Raw genomic sequence first — 21,821 nt, 5'->3', positions numbered from 1 at the left:
TCACTAAAATTTTGAGTTAGAATGCAGCATAATAATTCAAGAAGCAGGGAGACCAATTAGAAAGAACATAGAAGATATCTCCCATCCACCGGTTCACTCCCTAAATGGCCAAAGCCAGGAGCCTGGAACTCCATCCAGGTCTCCCATGTGGGTGTCAGGGACCCAAGTATTTGAGCCAAGATCTGCTGCCTTCCAAGGTGCTCATCAGCAGGAAGCTGGATCTAAAGTGGAGCCTGCCAGGCACTCTGATGTGGGTGGTATGTGGGGTCCCAAGTGGTAGCTTAACCTGCCATGATACAATGCCTGCCCCAGGGGAAAGTAACTAATTATACAAGACCTCTATACCAAGGGGTAGGAATCTTGGGACCTTCTATGATTCTGCCCACCATATCTATTCTATATTATCTCCTAAAACTGAATGCCATAGAGTAAAAACCTCATGCAAAACTGGCATTGACTTCATTGCCAAACAGTAATGTTAAATTCTATGGCTTGCAGTTCTGGGATTTTTAAAATGATGTTTTGAGTGCTCGCTTTGGCAGCATGTATTAAAAAATTAGAATGATACAGAGAAGATTAGCATGGCCCCTGTGCAAGGATGACACCCAAATTCATGAAGCATTCCATATTTAAAAAAATGATGTTCTAAGATTTATTCATATTATACATATAATTCATAATACAAGTAGACACAGGTCATTCTAAGTGATGTTCAGTATTCCATTCCACACTCCCTAGTTTCTGGTGTGTGTGTGTGTTTTTTTTTTTTTTTTTTTTTTTTGTATCAAATCTTGCCCCTACTTAATGATTTCATTCCTTTTTTTTAGGTTGACCTGTTCTTTTCCAAACTTTTTGAGTTCATAGCTTAGCTAATTAAGTGTGTTTGTTTTTTCAATATATGAACTTAAGACTATACTCTTCCCTCTGAATTCTCTTGGTGTCCCATTAATTATTATACAGTACTTTTGTCATTCTTTAGTTCTAAATGAATTATGTATCTTCTGAGATTTCTTTGAACTGTAGATTCTTGAAAAATATGCTTTTCAGTATCCAAACACATAGGGATTTGGGGACTTTTTATACTCCTATCTCGTAATCTCTCTGTGATGCAACTGACTCAATTTTCTCTGTTTTCCAACTTCTATTCCATATTTTTTAAATCATTTTAAACATATATTCTCTGTCCTGCATATATTTTCTCTGTTCTGTATATATTCTCTGTTCTATCATCTCTACACTTGGGGACATAAATTCTGCTGTATCTTTTCTGGTTGTTTAAAAATTTTTTTTGTAGGTTTATCTTTTGGTGGGGGGATTGGCTTTTTTTTCTTTGAGTTACAAAAGTGTTCTTACCAGCTCCTTGCTTTCCTGGGGACTTAGGAGTTTCAAGGTATCTAGCAAAATTTTCAGGTTACTTTTTCAGACTAGGAAGTCAGCCTTGCATGGCAGCATAAACTTAGCTCATGCAACCAGGAGAGAATAAGTCTGAGATATAATTTTCTTGCCAGCGCCCCCACCCCTTCTTGCTTATCCCTGGCTATGGGCAGATGCCAAGGATTCCTAAGCTTTTCCTGAGGTCACCATGTAGAATGTTTCTGCTTTTCTTTCCAAGAACAAAAACAAAATTTGATGTTTTGGGCTTTATACTGAGGTCTAATTCTAGTCCCTTGACTCATGTGGGCTAAGATCATCTCTTCTCCATGTGGATATTAAAATCTCTGTGTCCCAGTATCATATGTTCTTCCTGATCGGTGACAACTGACTGAGCACCAAAAAGGAAACCTGTTAAAGTGAAATGAACACTATGAGAAATGGTGACTTCATCAGCCCTTGCCCTGACTGTTGATGAACAACTTAATACGTTATCCCTCTTAGTATTTTTTGTTTGTTTGTTCTACTTAATACTTTTGGTTGAATACTGTAATCAATACACAGTTATTCTTAAGTGTTGAAACTTAACTGAAAAGTGATCACTGTTAAATATAAGAGTGGGAATAAGAGAGGGAGGAGATGTGCAATTCTGGACATGCTCAAGATGACTTACCTCAAACGGTAGAGTTAGAAACATACCAGGGGATTCCAATTTAATCCCATCAAGGTGGCATGTACCAATGCCATCTCACTAGTCCCAGTGATCAATTTCTGTTCACAATTGATCATAATGATAGGACTAAGAGCCAAAGGGATCACATAAACAAGAATAGTGTCTGCAAATACTAGCTGATAGAATAAAAAAGGGAGAGAAGGATCCAACATGGGAAGTGAGATACACAGCAGACCCCTGGAATGGCAGATGTCATAAACAGCACTCTGGCCTCAGAATCAGCCCTTAAGGCATGCAGATCTGGCTGAAAAGCCCATGAGAGTATTTCAGGCATGGAAAGCCAAAACACTCTGGCAAAAAAAAAAAAAAAAAAAAAAAAAAAAAAAAAAAAAAACAACACACCTAAATGAAAGAATGAAAGATTTCTGCGAGTGAGATCCCAGTGGAAAGAACAGGTCATCAAAGAAGGAGGTACCTTTCTCTGAAGGGAGGAGAGAACTTCCACTTTGACTACGACCATGTCTAAATATGATCAGAGTCGGTGAACTCAAAAGGCTTCCATAGCCTTGGCAACTCATGACAAGAGCCTAGGGTGATTACTGATGCCATAAACAAGAGTGTCAATTTGTTAAGTCAACAACAGGAGTCACTGTGCACTTACTCCTCATGTAGGATCTCTGTCCTTAATGTGCTGTACATTGTGATTTAATGCTATAACCAGTACTCAAACAGTATTTTTCACTTTGTGTTTCTATGTGGGTGCAAACTGTTGAAATCTTTACTTAATATATGCTAAACTGATCTTCTGTATATAAAGAGAATTGAAAATGAATCTTGATGTGAATGGAAGGGGGGAGGGAGCGGGAGAGAGGAGGGTTGCAGGTGGGAGGGAAGTTATGGGGGGGGAGCCATTGTAATCCATAAGCTGTAGTTTGGAAATTTATATTCATTAAGTAAAAGTTAAAAAAAAACCTGTGTGTCCCATCACTGAAGCCTATAATTGAGTCTAGACCATAGCATCATCAGTTCATGTTTGCACTGTGGCTTTGAGTTCCCTTTTCATTTCTGGCACAAGAGAAATTTCTTTTTCTTTGACTTTCGGTTGGGTATGTATTAATTTAGAGAGTGCTGTTATATTTCTGTGTCTTTGAGTAGAAGAATCATCCATATTACTAGCTGTTTACTACCACCACAGATTTCTTCCTTATCCTTCCCAATTTGTCTAATTTAAGAGGGATAACAGACACAGTGAAGATTAAAATTGAGAGTGCCAGAATATAAGCAAATATCTTACTACACTAAGGATTCACTACACCAAAAGTCACGGTTTGGGGTCAGCACTGTGGCACAGTGGGTTAAGCCACGTCTACAATTCCCGCATTCCACAGTGGTGCTGGTCCATGTCCTGGATGCTCCACTTCCAATCCAGCTCTCTGCTAATGTACCTGGGAAAGTAGTGGAGGTTGGCCCAAGTCCCTGGGCCCCAGCACCCATGTGGGAGACCTGGATGGAGTTTCTGGCTACTGGCTTCAGCCTGGCCCAGCTCTGGCCATTGCAGCCATTTGGGAAGTGAACCAGCAAATGGAAGATCTCTCTCTGTGTCTCCTTCTCTATCTCTGTCTCTCAAATAAATAAATAAATCTTTTAAAAAGTCAGGCTTTTCCAAGTACTCCCACATAAACACAGAATCAACTATTCAACAATCATTTCAGACCAACAAATTCTTGCAACACAATGGCAAATGGAGAAATGAAACTTGAGAGGCTTTAATACACAATGAAGTAGGCATTTTAAATCAAGTGAGACATCTTGAGGGAAGAAATGAATTCAGCACAACTCTTCTGTAGTTAGGCTCTCTGTGGTCAAGTTCTGGTCTCTCTATGTTACTAGCTGTATATTCATGGGCAAAGTAGAAGGGAACTTCAACAAGTCTGTAGAGAAAAGAATTTAAAGGTAAGTTTATTTTACTCATCCTGCCACCTGTGCCTCTGTCTCCTCATCTGTAACAACAGTCATGGTAAAACGTCAACCTCATAGAGTCATAAAGAAGCTTAAAGACGATACTACACCTACGTAAGGTGCTTAGGATAAAAAGTATTTGGCTCCCTCCCATAGTAAATGCAACTAATAAATGTTAGCTATTATTACAGGTGTCATACTCTTTTTACATTGTCTTATTTTTTTTTTCTTTTTCTTTCTTTGTTTCTGCTTTAGGTTTTCTTATTGAATTCTCAAAACAGATGTGGTTCTGACAGGTGAGTCATGGGTGCAGAGCTCAAAAGCAGCAGCCAGGAATTGAGGGGAGAACTTACTGGAAAACATTGGCAGTGTGATCAAATTTACAAAGTTCTTCCCTTCGCCTACTGTATTTATCTTGTTGAAGAACTATTTACTTTTGTGGCACAAATTTAAACAATTTCCAACTTAACATTATGATACATAAAGGACCCAAGAGGTAGACTAAAAGTAATGTTTGCTCATCTTTACATCACTTAGTATCACTGAAATAAAAACCTCAGGATCTGACTGGTACTACAAGAAAAGACATTTTAAAATCTTCTGGTGTCTTTGAAAATAATTTTCATTGTGGCTCAATAAGGGAACTATATTAGATCCAGGGGTGGGAATGAAGATACAACATGGATGATCGAAAGCCCCTTCTCTGAAGCAGCTCACACTCTAGAGAGGATGCAACTCAGCACAGGCCAGAGTCAGAATGGGGTGAGGGTGAACAACGAGAAGTAGAAGTAATGAGTATGGGAAGAGAGGAAGGGGCAGGAGGAGGAAGGCTCAAGTGTAAACACAAGTAAGTAACCACCCCGGGATTTCCATGAAACTGTTTACAAGCCTAAGAACACTCAGGGAATTCCCACTCATCAAGATTGCTTCTCATCACCCAAGAGGGAATGGAAGCTGTAACCAGTACTGGGGTGGCATCAAGAGTACATGGAAAACAAAGCCATGAAAACAAAGAGGAAGACTGATTCCAACCAATAGCGACTGAATAACCAGGTGAGTTGTGCAGGAACAAGGAGACTATAACTTGAATCCATACTTCTTAAACTTCAACGTGCATGTGAATCACCCGAGATCTGTTAGAAGTCAGATTCAGATTCAGTAGGACCAAGCTCAGAGCAGCTGGGAGAAGCCACTCCCGGATGGAAGACTGTCACAGGCCTCCTGCAGCAGGACAGCAAGGTGTGCCTCAGCCAGCCCACAAACAGGTCAGGGGGCCTCCCTCTGGAAACGTCCTGGTCCACTAACGGTCCTTGTTGCCTGTTTCTCCTTCGCTGAACCACCTTCTTCAGTGTTGGTTGGCCTCTCCTCTTCTGCCTCCACGTGGGGCTAGAGGCCTTCCACAGGGTATGTAGTCACGCCTAACCTAAGTGAGGGAAAATGAGACCGCAGCCACCCATTCATTATAAAACTTCTGACCAAACCACCTCCAAAGGGCAAAGTCATCTAGACAAGAAGAAACATGTTGAAAATACTCTCCGGATGATGGTGAGGGCTCACTGGGCTCTGTTTTGTTTTGTTTTCTTTAAGAGCAAATCTGAAGCAAAAACAATGGCTCCATCCCATAATGCGGAAAAATGTGGTAGGTCCACAGGCTTCCTCTGTTAGAGATGGTGACCTTGGCTTTCTTCAAGGTGGCAGGGGGGATTAATTCATGACCTCAACATCGAAACTTTCTGGACAGGAGGTGCTTTAACATGCCAACTACTATTTTTGAGCATAAATTGTGGCAGCCTGAAAAATACAAGTTTTCTTGAAAACTGCTGTTTTCCGATTGACTCAGGAAAGGCAGACATTCACATCATGTACCTGATGAAGGCCTGAACACATAAAGACCCATCTCAAATCAACAATGAAAAGAAAAATCAGTGTTTAAAAATGGGCAAAATTTTTGAATAGATGTTTCTACAAAGAAGAGATACAAATGGCCAATACGTGCATTGAAAGGTAGAGTTACAAAGAGAGAGGGAGAGACAGAGAGAAAGATTTCTCATCTGCTGGTTCACCTCCCAAATGGCCACAGCAGCCAGGGTTGTGTCAGGAGCCAGGAACGTCCCACATGGTTGCAGAGGCCCAAGGACTTCGGCCATCTTCCACTGCTTTCTCAGGAGCATTAGCAGGGAGCTAGATCAGATGTGGAGATGGCTAAGTCAAAGAAACCATGTATTGTATAACTTCATCTATAGAAATGTCTGCAACAGGAAAAACCCATAGAGACAGAAGGTAGACTTAGCAATTGTGGGTAAGGGATTGGGTTTTCTTTTCAGGCATGGTTAGAAATGTTCTGAAACTAGATAATGGTGATGGCTATACAACACAGTGAAAATACTAAAGCCAATGAATTGTGCAATTTATAATGGTAAATCTTATGTGAATTCTATCTCAACTTAAAATCAGCATACAGGGGCCAGCATCGTAGCACAGTGGGTTAAGCTGCAGGCATTGGTTGCTGGCACGCCATATGAGTACCTGTCGGAGTCTCAGCTGCTCCACTTTCAATCCAGCTCCCTGTTAATGTGCCTGGGAAAGCAGTGGAAGATGGCCCGTACTTGGGCCTGTGCCACCCTCTTGGAAGACCTGGATGGAATTCCAGACTCCTGGCTTCAGCTTGGCTCATACTCTGCTATGGTGGCCATTTGGGGAGTGAATGAAAAGCTCAAAGATTTTTCTCTCTTTGTCTCACCGTCTCTGTTACTCTGCCTTTCAAATAAATAAAAATAAATCTTTATCAAAAAAAAGGTAACAAACTCTTAAATGAACTAAATTTTTTAAGTGAGGAGGAAAAAAGAAATGTAGACAATATTAAATGTAATTCATGACCATTCAGATCCATTCATGTTGACGACTTGGTAACTTTTTCACGGGGTGAAAGAAATGACAACACAGAGAAACCTGTTTTCTTCTAACCATGGTACTAAGAGCACAAAGATTGCCCAAGATGTGGCATTTCGCTCAAACGTGTGTGTGAGCTTATCAGATCTGAAAAACATCACCATCTGGAAATAACAATTTGAAAACCTAAACGAAGCCAGACATGTTTATTAACAGTTCAGAAGAAGAAGATCAATCTAAAGAAAAGCTGTGATTACAGATTGTTGTTCATAGCCCACAAAGGAGATGTCTGAGAGCTTAATTTTCAATCACAAAGTACAAAGACAAATCAAAACAGCCTACAGAAAACCAGAATTATTCTGAGGATGGTAAAATCTGAAAATCCATGAGGAAAAGAAAAATCTAAACTAGCAGCCAAGAAAAAACCAGCTGTCATTAATGAATGACTTGCCTACATGCTGCACACAGCCATTCTGCTAAGCTCAGGTTGGGGGGTGGACAGGGTGAGGTCCTGGTCCCCATAGAGCTTGCAGTCTAGGTATCTTTGACTTCATAAGTCACAGCAGAAATTTCCAGGAGTCATCCAGGTCTGGGGCTGAGTGTGCTCCATCAATTACTAGCACTGTGACGTTAAGTAACTACTTTACCCCTCAATATCCTCATCAGGTGTAGGATAGGAAGAATACCTATGTCACACGACTGTTGGAAGCATGAACTTAAGTAACGGATCCAGAGGGCTTAGCCCCGCCCCTGGCTCTCAGGAAGGTTCAATAAGTGATAGCCATGACTGAATCATAACAGCAGAAGTAGAGAGAACAGAGCTTTCGGAATTAACCTATAACCTGAGTAAGTAAAAACCAAGCAGGATCAGATAATGGAAGGAGGGATCAAGAATCTGGATTCTAGTCCCATTTCTACCACAAACTTAGCTATGTCACTGAATCTCTTTGCTTTTTTGGTTGCTTTATCTAGTAACTTCAACAAACGTAACTGAGGAATGTTTAAAAAACAAATGAGAAAATGTATATAAAAATACTGTGTGATATAAACCAATGTGTGTTAGTCTTATTTTAGAATGATTATCTACTATTAATTGTTCCACTTCCCTGAAGTCAATTCAAATTATAGATATATATGAGACAAAATTTGCAGGTTCAAAGACATGCAGGCAGGGGGCCCAAGCTGTTGGGCCATCTTCCACTGCTTTCCCAGGCACATTATCAGGGTGTTGGATAGGAAGTAGAGCAGCCAGGACTCAAACTGGCGCCTATATGAGATGTCCACATTGCAGGTGGTGTCTTAACCCATTATGCCACAGTGCCTGCCCCAACTCTGATCTTTATAACAACTCCACCAGTGAACTTCCTTTTCAGGTGAGAGACACAGGCACAAGGAAGGGAAATAATTTGCCCAAGGTCCCACAGTAAATAAGTGATGACCCTGAGATACCGAAGTAGTTTAGACTCACAATAGAGACATTCTAGGCAACTGTGTCCTGTGTCAGATGACTCTACTGCCCAAGCAACCCCCCATCTCTCTCTTTCTATCCACACTGAACTGCCTTGGTTCATATCTAATTCATTTCTTCCCAAGAGTATTCAATGAACTTCTTTAAGCTCTTCCTACATCCAATTTTGTCTCTGCTATCTTTGTTTGCAAACCAAAGCCAGAGCTATCTTTCCAAGACACAAATCCTTTCACTGGTACCCTAACACAGGGCAACAGGCAAGTTCTTTGGTCTACCTCAGCCCTAGTTCCTACCACATCTATGTTTTAAAGCCTTTGCTTATTGTGCCCTCCACTCTCCCATTTATCTGATTACCACATCAGCTACTTCAAAGCTCAGCTCAAAGGTGTTTGGGAAGACTTCCCAGCCTCCTCCATGATCCATGTGACATGACTGTGCCCAAGCCAGACAGCCAGGGAGGCCCTGTTGGCCCTGTAGATGTGGAGTTAAGAAGTTCCCACCACTTCCATACCCAGTTTTGGTACCCAAAGCAATTAGATCAGATGCCCTTGGTGGGAATTAGGATGGCCTCAGGTCACTGGAGGCTTTGCTCTTTGCAGGGATGAGAAGACACCAGAAAGAAGGAATTTCTCATCACTGAACACAGACTGTCTCTTGCAAACACTGTATATGTATGCATCAATCTGACTTGTAACATATGCATATGTAAGTATATTATACTGTAAAATGGACTTTTTACATTTTAGGGCTTTTGATGTTAGAATTCTTGTAACTCCAATAAAATTTAGGCTGTAAAATAGTTCCATTACCTGAAAGAACTCCTTCATGCCATTGTAGTTCACCTCTACTGCTCCACTGCTCCAAACCTCTAGCAACCCCTGATTTATTCTCTATCACCATGGTTTTGTCTTTTTGAGAATGTCACATAGTTGGAATCACATTCTACATAACCTTTTGAGACTGGCTTCTTTACCTGAACATAATGCCTTTAAAGTTCATCCAGGTTTTGTGAATATCAATAGTATATTCCTTTTTTTTTGCTGAATGGGTCACACTTATAGATGGATTGCAGTCTGTTCAGGCATTCACTTACTTAAGAACATCTGGGTTATTTCCTATTTTGAATGATCATGAATACAACTGCTACTAACATTCATGTACAAGTTTTCATGTGAACATCACCTTCTCTTTCTCTAGGGTCTACACCTAGGAGTGGGATGGCTGAGTCATATGGTAAGGTACATTTAAGTTTAAGAAGTTGTTCAGACTGGCTGTGCCATTTTATATTCCAATCAGCAATGCTTAAGAGCACCAGTTGTTCCACAACCTCATAAGGACTTGGTGATGTGGCTTTTTTTTTTTTTTGAAAAAAATTTTTTTTTATCTTTTATTTAATGAATATAAATTTCCAAAGTACGACTTATGGATTACAATGGCTTTCCCCCCCTACCGTCCCTCCCACCCACAACCCTCCCCTTTCCCACTCCCTCTCCCCTTCCATTCACATCAAGATTCATTTTCGGTTATCTTAATATACAGAAGATCAGCTTAGTATACATTAAGTAAGGATTTCAACAGTTTGCTCCCACACAGAAACATAAAGTGAAAAATAATAGATGATTTTTTTTAAATGATGATGAAATCAGATCAGACCTATTGTCATGTTTAATCCCAGTGAGAGAGTCAAGTTGGGAATTGATAATTTCTTTTTTTTTTTTTTTACAGAAGATCAGTTTAGTATACATTAAGTAAAGATTTCAACCGTTTGCACCCCCATAGAAACACAAAGTGAAATATACTGTTTGAGTACTCGTTATAGCATTAAGCCTCAATGTACAGCACATTAAGGACAGAGATCCTACATGAGGAGTAAGTGCACAGTGACTCCTGTTGTTGACTTTACCAATTGACACTCCTGTTTATGGCATCAGTAATCTCCCTATGCACCAGTCATGAGTTTCCAAGGCTATGGAAGCCCCTTGAGTTCTCCGACTCTTCTCTTGTTTAGACAAGGTCATAGTCAAAGTGGAGGTTCTCTCCTCCCTTCAGAGAAAGGTACCTCCTTCTTTGAAGACCTGTTCTTTCCACTGGGATCTCACTCACAGAGATCTTTTTGCCAGAGTGTCTTGACTTTCCATGCCTGAAATACTCTCATGGGCTTTTCAGCCAGATCCGAATGCCTTTAGGGCTGATTCTGAGGCCAGAGTGCTATTTAGGACATCTGCCATTCTATGAGTCTGCTGAGTATCTCACTTCCCATGTTGGATCACTCTCCCCTTTATTTATTCTATCGGTTAGTGTTAGCAGGTACTACACATGTTATGTGCTCCCTTTGACTCTTAGTCCTTTCATTATGATCAATTGTGAACTGAAATTGATCACTTGGAATGGTGAGATGGCACTGGTACATGCCACCTTGATGGGATTGAATTGGAATCCCCTGGTATGTTTCTAACTCTACCAATTGGGACAAGTCAGCTTGAGCATGTCCCAAATTATTCATCTCTTCCCTCTCTTATTCCCACTCTTATGTTTAACAGGGATCACATTTCAGTTAATTTTCAACACTTAAGAATAACTGTGTGATAATTACAGAATTAAACCAGTCATATTAAGTAGAACAGACAAAAAAAATACTAAGAGGGATAATGTATTAAGTTGTTCATTAACAGTCAGGGCTATGCTGATCAAGTCACCGTTTCTCATAGTGTCCATTTCACTTCAGGAGGTTTCCTTTTTGGTGTTCAGTCAGTTGTCACCGATCAGGGAGAACATATGGCTTAGTTCACTCAGCATGATGTGTTCCAGATTCCTCCATTTTGTTGCAAATGACTGGATTTCGTTGTTTCTTACTGCGGTATAGTATTCTAAAGAATACATATCCCATAATTTCTTTATCCAGTCTACCGTTGATGGGCATTTAGGTTGGTTCCAGGTCTTGGCTATTGTGAATTGTGCTGCAATAAACATTAGGGTGCAGACCGCTTTTTTGTTTGTCAATTTAAACTCCTTTGGGTAAATTCCAAGGAGTGGGATGGCTGGGTCAAACGGTAGGGTTATATTCAGGTTTCTGAGGAATCTCCAGACTGACTTCCATAGTGGCTTGACCAGTTTGCATTCCCACCAACAGTGGGTTAGTGTCCCTTTTTCCCCACATCCTCGCCAGCATCTGTTGTTGGTAGATATCTGTATGTGAGCCATTCTAACCGGGGTGAGGTGAAACCTCATTGTGGTTTTGAGATGTGGCTTTTATAGGTATAAACATCATACAGTGGGTTTTTAATTTGCATTTCCCTAATGCTAACAACACTGATCATCTGTTCATGTGTTTATTTGCCATCAGTAATTCTCTTTGCGGAAGTGTCTGTTAAACCTTTTGCCCTTATTTAAAGGTGCATCATTTGTTTTCTTACTACTGAGTTTTAAAAGTTGTTTATGCATTCTGGATCCAAGTTCAGACATGCTGGATATGTGGTCCATAGTTTTTTGCCTATTCTCTTAAGTGTCTGTCACATAGAAAAACATTTTTTGTCAAGCCCAACTTAGCAATTTTGTTGTCTAAGTATCTCTGCCTACTCCAGGACATGAAGATTTTTCTCCTCTATTTTCTTCTAATATTCTTATTCTGTTCCATTAATCTGTCTCTATTCCTTCATCAATATTATACAATTTTGATTACTCTATTAAAGTAGGATAGTGTGGGGCCAGCACCACGGTGCTGCAGGTTAAACTGCCACCTGCAACACTGGCATCCCATACTGGAGTGCCAGTTCAAATCCCAGCTGCTCAGCTTCCCATCCAGCTCCCTGCTAATGTGCATGGGAAAACACTGGCAGATAGTCCAAGTCCTTGGACCACTGTCACCCATGTGGCAAACCCTTCTGACTGGGATTAGTACCCTTCTCAAAGACACCCCAGAGAACTTCTTGATCCACATGCCACCTATGAGCCACAAGGTAGGCTCTCTCCAGACACTGAATCTGGTTGCACCTTGACCTTGGACTTGTCTCAACTGTGAGAAATGCATTTCTGTTGTGTAGAGGCCATGCAGTCTGTCACATATTAGTAGCCCAAAAGAACTTAAACACACTCTCGGTGGTGCTAACTGGTTTCTGTCTAAACTCAATCAAATATAAGCTATGTGGTGCTATGATCTCCCCACTAAAACTCCTGTTGGAATTTAATCCCCACTGAGAGGTGTTGACAGGTGGGATCAGGTGGAACCTTGAAGAGGTGATTAGATCAGGACTCTGCCCTCGGGAGTGGATTAATGCATTCATGGATTAACAGGCTATCTCAAGAATGGGTCTGTTATCAAAGCCAGTTTGACTGTCTCTGGTCACTTTACTGCCACGTGACGCTGTGCTTCCCGCTAGGGAATCGGAAGAGACTTCTCATGCATAAGGCAGCCTCACCAGATGTGGCCCCTTGACCTTGGACGCGCCAGTTTCCAGGACCATGAGCTGAATAAACCTTTCTTTTTTATAAATTAGTCTCTGGTAGACGTGGTAGAAAATGGACTAGATGTTTATCTAATAACTAAACAACATCAACAGCTTTTTAACACCACATATTCAATAACATTTAACCTATGGGGGTGTGAACTGATTACTTTCAGGAAATAGCTCAGGAACACAATAGCCACAAGGCAGGGTGTTTGCGCATGTTGCCACCTAATAGCCACTGTCCCCATGGTGAACAGCATACCTCTCAACCCTGCTTCAGGTGGAGCTGGACTGGACCTAACTCAGGAATTTGGAGGAAGAGGGTAGGAGCCCGGAGCCACTTCAGTCTGGCCAATCAGATCATCACATTCTTATTGTCCCAAAATTCTACTGAGGAATGGGACGCTGACCCAATTAGCGCTAACTTTCAGCTAAAGCCTAGGAGTCTTGGTTGAACCCACGGGGGTCAGAACCTTTCTCTTCTCTGCTGGTGTGTAACTGGGAAAAGGAAACCTTGAGGCAGGTTACAGCTCCCTCACCATCCACAGAAGTCTTCTTGTGTGAGAATGAAAACAGCACAGGAGTGCAGAGACCTTCCATGGTGAGCATAGGTCTCGATGATATTATTTGAACACCTGAATCCAGCTGTACCTGAAGCCAGGTATTATTTCTGGACTCTTAAGTTATCTGAGCCATAAATCCTGCACCTCACTACCTACCTTTTTGGCTTAAGCTTGTTTGAACTGGATTTTTTTTTTTGCAGTTCCAATTAAAAGGGCCCTAAATTACAGGCGGGGAGATAAGAGAGAAGGTGTCAGTGGTATTCTGGGAACCTCTGGAATCAACCGCACCTGTGCTCCTAGCATAAGCAAAAGGCTGGTTAATGTGGGGGCAGGGCACTCCACAGGCCAAGGGTATGGGGTGGGACCAACAGTGGTCTTGCTGGGCCATAGTTAGAGCTTGCAGGAGCCATTATTGCCTCCTGTTTCCCACAGTAGCAGCCACTAATCTCAGCAGACATCATCCAAACTTCTCTGCTCTCATTCACAGGCCGCATGTCTTTCCCACGCTTCTTGACAACAGCGGCCTGAGAAAACCTACTAGGGTGGTACCTGGTACCTTCTGGCTCTGCGCTGTTGCTCTCTGCCTGCCCTCCAGATCCACACTCTGCCCTCTGTCCTGCTCTGTGTGCTGCCAGGCTGACCCCAGGGTTCCCTGCCCTCTGGTTTTGGCTGGGCTTAGCCAAGAAGAGGCACCAGCCACCGAAATCAGAGGTGGACAGAGAGAGAGGGTGGGGTATTTCTTTTCTCACACCTCTCTGCCTTGGCAGCATTCCTCTGTGGCCATCCAGATATTGTCATGTGGCCACACTGTCATGGCCTCAGCCCTCAATGGGCTGTGGTGACACTGTGCCCTGTCCCTTGCCTATACAGGCCTAGGGGAGTTCCCCAGTGATTACTCACTGGGTGCCTCACCAACTTTTGCAGAGTCCCTTAATTCTGGCTAACTCTGTACATAGTCCCTTGATTAAAGTGTCTGGTGAAGTCCTTGGAGCAGATGCATTGCCACTGCCAGGTAACTGAACTGATACAGGACTGCAAGTCCTTACAGCCCAAAGTCACAGAACATCCACTCACAACAACTCCTTGCTACTTCTTAGAGATACGACAGGGCCCAGTGCTGTGGCATAATGGGTAGAGCTGCTGCCTGCGGTGCTGGCATACCATATGAGCCCTGGTTCAAGTTCCAGCTCTCTGCTATGGCCTGGGAAAGCAGCAGCAGATGGCCCAAGCCCTAAGAAGCCTGGAAGAAGCTCCTGGCTCCAAACTGGCCCAGCTCCAGCCATTGCAGCCATTGTGGAGTGAACCAGTAGATGAAGACCTCTCTTTCTCTTTCTCTCTGCCTTTGCCTCTCTGTAACTCTACCTTTCAAATAAATAAATAAATACATAAATCTTAAAAAAAAAAGCTCCACATTGCTTGCTTTCATGCCCTTGTTCACACACATGCCCTTCCTTGAAAAATCCTTTGCCACTATCTCTGCCTAATGAACTTCTATCCACTTCTTCAAGCCAAGTTTAAATGCCATATCCTTCAGAAAGTCTTTCCCAGATCTCTTCTCTGGTGTGATGAGTCTCTCCCTGGACCCCACTGAGCTTTATCTCAACACTGTTCTCTGTTTCTCTTCTCTTCCCCTCCTCTTGAGTTCCTCAGGCAGAAGCACAGCCTGCTCATTGCAGTCCCTGTCACCAACCTGACAGTAAATCTGACTTTTGTAAGTATTTCATTGATACGCGTTGCATTGTTCTGAATGAGGGCCATGTTATAACTGCTAATTAATGCACACGCCCAGGAAGCCACTGTATTTTCTATCCTTTGCTCATCAAACCTGATTCTGAAAAGAAAAAAACAGCCAGGGAGGATGCCATTAGTAGAGTGTGAAACCTGGGCCATGGGAATCTGGGTACAAATTCTGCCACACTGCCCCAGTGCCATCAAACCCTGAAGTGCATCAGAATCGTAGATTCTCCTGTAACTACTGCCTTGTGGCCTCACCCTCCTTGACAGTGGCTATGGTGCTGTATGCATGAGAAGTCAAGGGCCAAGTTCCTACACCTGAGGACTTCTCCCAGGCTTCTGGAGCTCCTGGAGTCTGAACTTGAACCTGTGGGTTCAAGTGAGGATGAGGTTGCTTAGAAAAAGGACCAGCCCACAGGAACCCAACCTCTAAAGCAGGGGTGGGGAACTTTTATGGGGGGGAAAGGGGGCAACGGCCACTGGGATATTTATAACATCATTCACAGCCCATACAAAATTATCAACTTAAAGATTAGCCTGCTACAGATTTATTCAATTTTGAGTCCTGCCTGAAATTGCTTTGGCCATTGGCAGGGTCAGACCAAATCATTTCATGGGCATTATACAGCCTGTGGGCCGGACGTTCCCTTCTCCTGCTAGATCAAGCATCCCATGAACTTTGAGGCCCAGGCAGTAAGTGAATCTTTCAGTCCAGGAACAATCAGTCCCCTTCTGACCCCACAGGTGTCAGCTGCATAAGTCTCATAAAGGCAGTCAGATTATTTCTTCAGATACACAGCTGTGACCTGGCTTGTGAGAGCTCAGAGTTCCCATTTCAGCTCTCTTCAGCTCTCTTTATTCTACTTTGTTGCTCTTAAAGGGCTCATGTCTGACAATATGACGGGTGATTCTATTTATTGACTTGTATTATGCATTCCTGTGAAGTATCTTCATATATCTGTGACCCCATTCCATACCCTCCCCTCCTCGGTACCTGGGCAAATACTTGTATTTAGCCTCCAAGTCACTGGTGGAATTATCAGATTGGTCAACCAGACTGGTAAGGTTTGGTGAGGCCCTAGAATCTTGTGAAGAGATGCAAGTTTAAAACACCAGATGCTCTGGCTCAACACCTCTTTACGATACCCAGTTTCTTTCTTTTTAAGATTTATTTTATTTATTTGAAAGAGTTACAGAGAGAGGTAGAGACAGAGAGAGAGGTCTTCCATCCACTGGTTCACTCCCCAGATGGCCACAATGGCCGGAGCTGGGCCGATCCAAAGCCAGGTCCCAGGAGCCTCCTCCAGGTCTCCCATGTGGGTACAGGAGCCCAAGGACTTGGGCCATCTTCTACTGCTTTCCCAGGCCACAGCAGAGAGCTGGATCTGAAGTGGAGCAGCTGGGACTAGAACCAGTGCCCATATGGGATGCCAGCACTCCAGGCCAGGGCTTTAACCTACTGCACCACAGCGCCGGCCCCAATACCCAGTTTCACAACTTCTGTAAAATACCTTCTTGGTTCATGACACAATCTTTGGGACCTTTCCTTCTACATGTAAACACAAATCTGCTGCTCTGCTCTGCAAACTAGTGTGACTCCTCCACACCTGAATCTTGTATCACCTTGAACTCTGCACTCCAGGATTCCTAGTCCTGAGACCTGCCTGCCAACTGCTGGCCCTGATCTCTTCATGTGGAGCTGAAATTCACTCCTCCTTCCCCGCTAACCCAAAGGCCTGTTGCAGGAAGACTTATTTTCCTCTTCAAGTGAGTTAAGACCTATTTTTAGAATTCTGTGATATTTCTTAAATTAAAATGAAGGCAGTCCCCAGTGTAAATACCTCAATGCTTCTCTTAGTCCTCACTGAAAGAAAGGCAATCAGAAGCCAGCTTGTTTGGTCATCATTCATGAAAGAACACTCAGGTAAGGCATATTAAACATGTTCCAGAGCCACCAATGGGGACCAGGTGCCTTTCGCTCAGGATGAAAATAGCCATTCAAAACACACACAAAGATGATACCTTATGCCACTGTTTAAATGAATAAAACTGTACTGGGGAATTTTATTATTTGTACCCTTCCCCCTTTGTTTCTGGGAAACAATAACAAAATTTATAATTTTATGTTATAAAATTTTACAATTTTATCAAGTATCTGCACATCATCATATGAGCTCCCTTGATAACAGTGAATTGGATTTAAGGTGCAGAAATGACCATAAGTACATCTCAGATGAACTTCAGAGACCAGGAAATCAAACAGGATAAGTATAACCTTTTCATAGTAACACCTGAGGGTTTTCTTGACTCCTGGAATCCAACTTTTGTCTTTGTGAGGATTTTCAGCTCCTTTTCTTAGTAGTGCTGTTACGCACAACAGATGTTCCCTGAGGCACAAGAGGATATATTAGAAGGGAAAAATAGAGACAGACAGACTCCAAGCAAACAGTCACAGCTGTATACCCATGGCAACCTACTAAGGCTCTGTCCTAGACACAGGGCCCTGAAGAGCCTAGAAGCCTGTGGGAGCTCACGATGAGCGCTGTTCCAGTGAACTCTAGAGTTCTAGGTCCTGGGTGCAATTAGTTCAGACTCCTGTGGTTAGAAGAGGGCATTTGGCACAGTGGGTAAGACACCTGCACCCCATATCTGAGCGCCTAAGTCTCAGCTCTACTTTTTTTTTTTTTTTGACAGGCAGAGTGGACAGTGAGAGAGAGAGACAGAGAGAAAGGTCTTCCTTTTGCCGTTGGTTCACTCTCCAATGGCCGCCGCGGCCAGCACGCTGCGGCCGGCGCACCGTGCTGATCCGATGGCAGGAGCCAGGTGCTTTTTCCTGGTCTCCCATGGGGTGCAGGGCCCAAGCACTTGGGCCATCCTCCACTGCACTCCCTGGCCACAGCAGAGAGCTGGCCTGGAAGAGGGGCAACCGGGACAGAATCCGGCGCCCCGACGGGGACTAGAACCCGGTGTGCCGGCGCCGCTAGGCGGAAGATTAGCCTAGTGAGCCGCGGTGCTGGCCTCAGCTCTACTTCTTATTTCAGCTTCCTGTTAATGCTCACCCTGGAAGCCAGCAGGTGATGGCTCAAGTACCTGGGTCTCTGCCACCTATGTGTAGACCTTGACTGAGTTCTGGGTTCCTGGTTTCATATGGCCCTATCTCTGACTATTGCAGACATTTGGGATGTGAACCAGTGAGTGAAAGATCTGTCAGCCTTTCAAATAAAGAAAGAAAAAGAAGAAACAGCAAGCTAAAATATCAGAAAGGAAAACGTTTTTACAGATTTTTTAAAAGATTTTACTGGGGCTGGCGCTGTGGTATAGCAGGTAAAGCCACTGCCTGCAGTGCCGGCATCACATATGGACACCATTTCGAGTCCTGGCTGCTCCACTTCCAATCCAGCTCTTTGCTGTGGCCTGGGAAAGCAGTGGAGGATGGCCCAAGTCCTTGGGCCCCTGCACCCAAGTGGGAGATCTGGAGGAAGCTCCTGGCTACTGGCTTTGGATCAGCACAGCTCCAGCCATTGCAGCCACTTGGGGAGTGAACCAGCGGATGGAAGACCTCTCGACCTCTCTCTCTCTCTTTCTCTCTGCCTCTCCTTCTCTCTCTGTGTAACTGACTTTTAAATGAATAAATAAATCTTTTAAAAATAAAATAAAGATTTTACTTATTTTTATTTGAAAGACAGAGTTACAGAGTGGGGGGGGGGGCAGTGGTAAAGGTCTTCCATCTGCTGGTTCACTCCCCAAATGGCTACAATGGCTGGAGCTGGACTGATGGAAAGCCAGGAGCTTTTTCCAGGTCTCCCACTTGGGTTCAGCAGCCTAAGTACTTGGGCCATCTTTCACTGCTTTCCCAGGCCATAGCAAAGAGCTGGATTGGAAGAGTAGCCAGGACATGAAACAGCACCCATATGGGATGCCAGCGCTGCAGGCAGAGGGAGGCTTAGCCTACTATGCCACAGTGTTGGCCTCGAAAAAATGTTTAAAAGAGACCAATTGTTCTCATTTCTATTTAAACAAGTAAATATAAGCTTCTATATTTTCCCTAAAATAAACAAGCTTGTTGGTGATTACTGGAAAATATCAGTATTCAACGCAGGTGTCAGGTCAGTTACAGAGACCTGGGCATTGTTTCTCAGGGCTCCGGGTTTCTGAACTGGCAACAAGATCTGGATCTCCATCACTCTGGATCAGAACCCCCTTGATTCAGTGAAACCTCAGGGAATTCTGCAGATACAAGAAAGGAATCCATTAAGAGGAAGCAGAAACAAAGCAAGCCTGTGTTGGCTTTTGGTCAACAACTAACTTTTGCTAAGTAAAAAAAAAAAAAAAAAAAAAAGTCTTCAGACTCTTTAATGACAAATTTAGCATGTATCCAAGCAGTTGTTCAAGGCCTACTGGAACAAGTAGCACAGACAAGCAAATTAATTTCTTATCACAGAAATAATCTCCAGACAGAGGCAGAAATGGGTTAAGAATTTGGCAAGGATGTGAGAGGGCACTTGGAAAGAGAAAACCTAGAAATAAAGACATTAAGAAATTGATGTGAAAAACACTATATTTAAAAGTCAGGACCATCCAGGGCTAATTAAGCTGTGAGACACAGGTCAACAATTGGAAACCAGAAAGACTTTCAATTTATTTTTCCTAATCAGTACAAGGACTTCTCAGGAGATGAGGCTGACTCTTACGCTGGTTCCCTGAGAAGATCAGATCTTCTCTGGGGGACAGAGAGGCGCCCTCCAGTCAGGGAGCTCCAGGGCCAGACTGAGCTCACACTAAAGGCTTCAGAACTTTCAGTAACCAGGCTTGTTCTGTTTCTAGGATCCCAAGCTAGTAGGATTAAAATGTGTTCTGGATGCCTCAGGCTTGAATAAGAACTCCCCAAAGCTTATGTCTCAGAAGTCCATACAATGAATGGCCCATCAGAGAACCAAGGGGATAGATGCTGTGAGGCTGCAGGTGACAGCTGAAATAGTTGGGTTCTTGCCATCCCATGAACGAGCTGGACTGAATCCCCAGCTCCCAGCTTCAGCACTGGTCAGCTCAGCCCTAGCAATTGGAGGGTTCTAGGGAGTGAACTGACACTTGCTGTCTGTCTCTGCTTCTCAAATAACTGAATAAATAGATTTAAAATAAAAGTATCTTAGAAAGCAAGTGCAGTGCTAGATGCTGTGAGTGCATCAGGCTCATGTAAGATAGGAAAATGAGGTGGGAGAGAGAAATGTGAAAACAATCATACATACTGCACATGAAATTCGACTGCCATCATGGAAACGCTGGGAGGTAGAGCTTCCAAGAAGTAACTAGGCCATGAAGAGGGAGTCGTGCCTTCCTCCTGGAGTGGGTTCTAGCTCTCGTGGGAGTGGATGGGTATTGTGATAGCAGTTACACAGTAGGGCTGCTCTCCTGTTTTTTTCTGCTCTGCGCATGCCTGCTTGCCCTTCTGTTTTCTGCCATGAGTTGAAGCAGCACGGGCCCTTACTGGTACCACACTCTTGGACTTCTCAGTCTCCAGAACCACGAGCCAAAATAAACCTCTTTTCTGACAAGTTGCCCAGTCTCTGGTATTTTGTTATAGCAACAGAAAACAAAGACACATGTACTACATAAATATAAGCTCCATACAATACTAAGATGAGACGTAAGAGGATGCAGGCTTCTGTACTCCTATCATTACCTCGAGCTGGACTTGTTTATCAGGTCTTCAATCCCACAAATCCTATCGCCCCTGCTCAAGGCCATTCTGACCATGATCTCCTCGACACTCCTTCCCAATTCCACCTCTCTTCTCTGGAGGCCCAAAGGAAGCTGGAGCTTTCCTGCAGCATTTACCACACTTGGGCTCATGTTTGTGGCATTTGTGCATAAACTGTTGCAGAGAAGATGAAACACAGACTTCTACTCTGCATTTCTTGCCAGTAATGTTTATCCTTATTCAATTTAAATCACATTCCTAATTTATTGCTAAATGAATAGAATTTTTCCGAGCAACAGACAATACTTTTCATCCCATATGTCAATTTCATTTGATTAACAGTGGTTTCCCGGAGTGTAGTTTCAAGGATTCTGAAGCCATTGTAGAGTTCAGTAGTAGTAAACAAAAAAACCCTGTAATTGATTAGTGATGTCTGCCACACAGCAGGATTGGGAGTTGTGTAAAGACTGATTATCTGTGAATATAAATTGAAGGCTATCACATGGAGAAGGGAGATTATCTCCAACTGAACAGTCAGAAAACTCTATATGATGAAAGTGGGAATGAGACCCATCTTCAGGCCAGTGCAAGACAGGAAAGATAATAGTGGGTGAATACCCAAGCAACAGCATTAGTTCAGGAAAGTACAACACATCTGGGAAAGCAAGTACAAGTTCAACCAGAATACAAGCTTGAACAGAAAGTGCACATAGCAGAAAACCAGGGAAAGGACTAACCACTGTGGAATGCCTTAAGACAAGGAACAAGACAAAGAAGAGCCAAGAGGCAGACAGGAGGAAGGATAATAGCCTCCCTAGCTGCTTTGTAAGAACCAAGTCTCCAAGAATGATTTTAGCTGCCAGGGGAGGGTATCAAAATTTGCTGGGAAGGAAGAGCCTTGCACAGTGGTTAACCTAAGCTTTGGAATCAGGCAGTCCTGGTGCAAATCCCAGCTCCATGTGCTCAGGAACATGATGAGGGCCTTGTAAGTTCCACCTCCCCCAACTGTAAAGCAGGAAAC

The 21,821-nt window shown here is 43.1% G+C and overlaps 1 protein-coding gene and 1 non-coding gene across 2 annotated transcripts in view; one reads left to right on the top strand and one right to left on the bottom strand.

Annotated features, from left to right (window-relative positions):
• Nucleotides 1–21,821, bottom strand: part of SLC1A1 (solute carrier family 1 member 1) — an 83,948-nt gene that overhangs the window by 52,737 nt on the left and 9,390 nt on the right.
• On the top strand, nucleotides 527–633 carry LOC127484984 (U6 spliceosomal RNA). Its single transcript, XR_007912194.1, has one exon. It is a non-coding gene; the product is annotated as a U6 spliceosomal RNA (small nuclear RNA).

Source organism: Oryctolagus cuniculus, chromosome 1, assembly GCF_051225735.1.
Source record: "Oryctolagus cuniculus isolate XC-2025 breed Fujian yellow rabbit chromosome 1, ASM5122573v1, whole genome shotgun sequence".
NCBI lineage: Eukaryota > Metazoa > Chordata > Mammalia > Lagomorpha > Leporidae > Oryctolagus > Oryctolagus cuniculus.
This window is presented reverse-complemented; position numbering and strand designations above follow the sequence as displayed.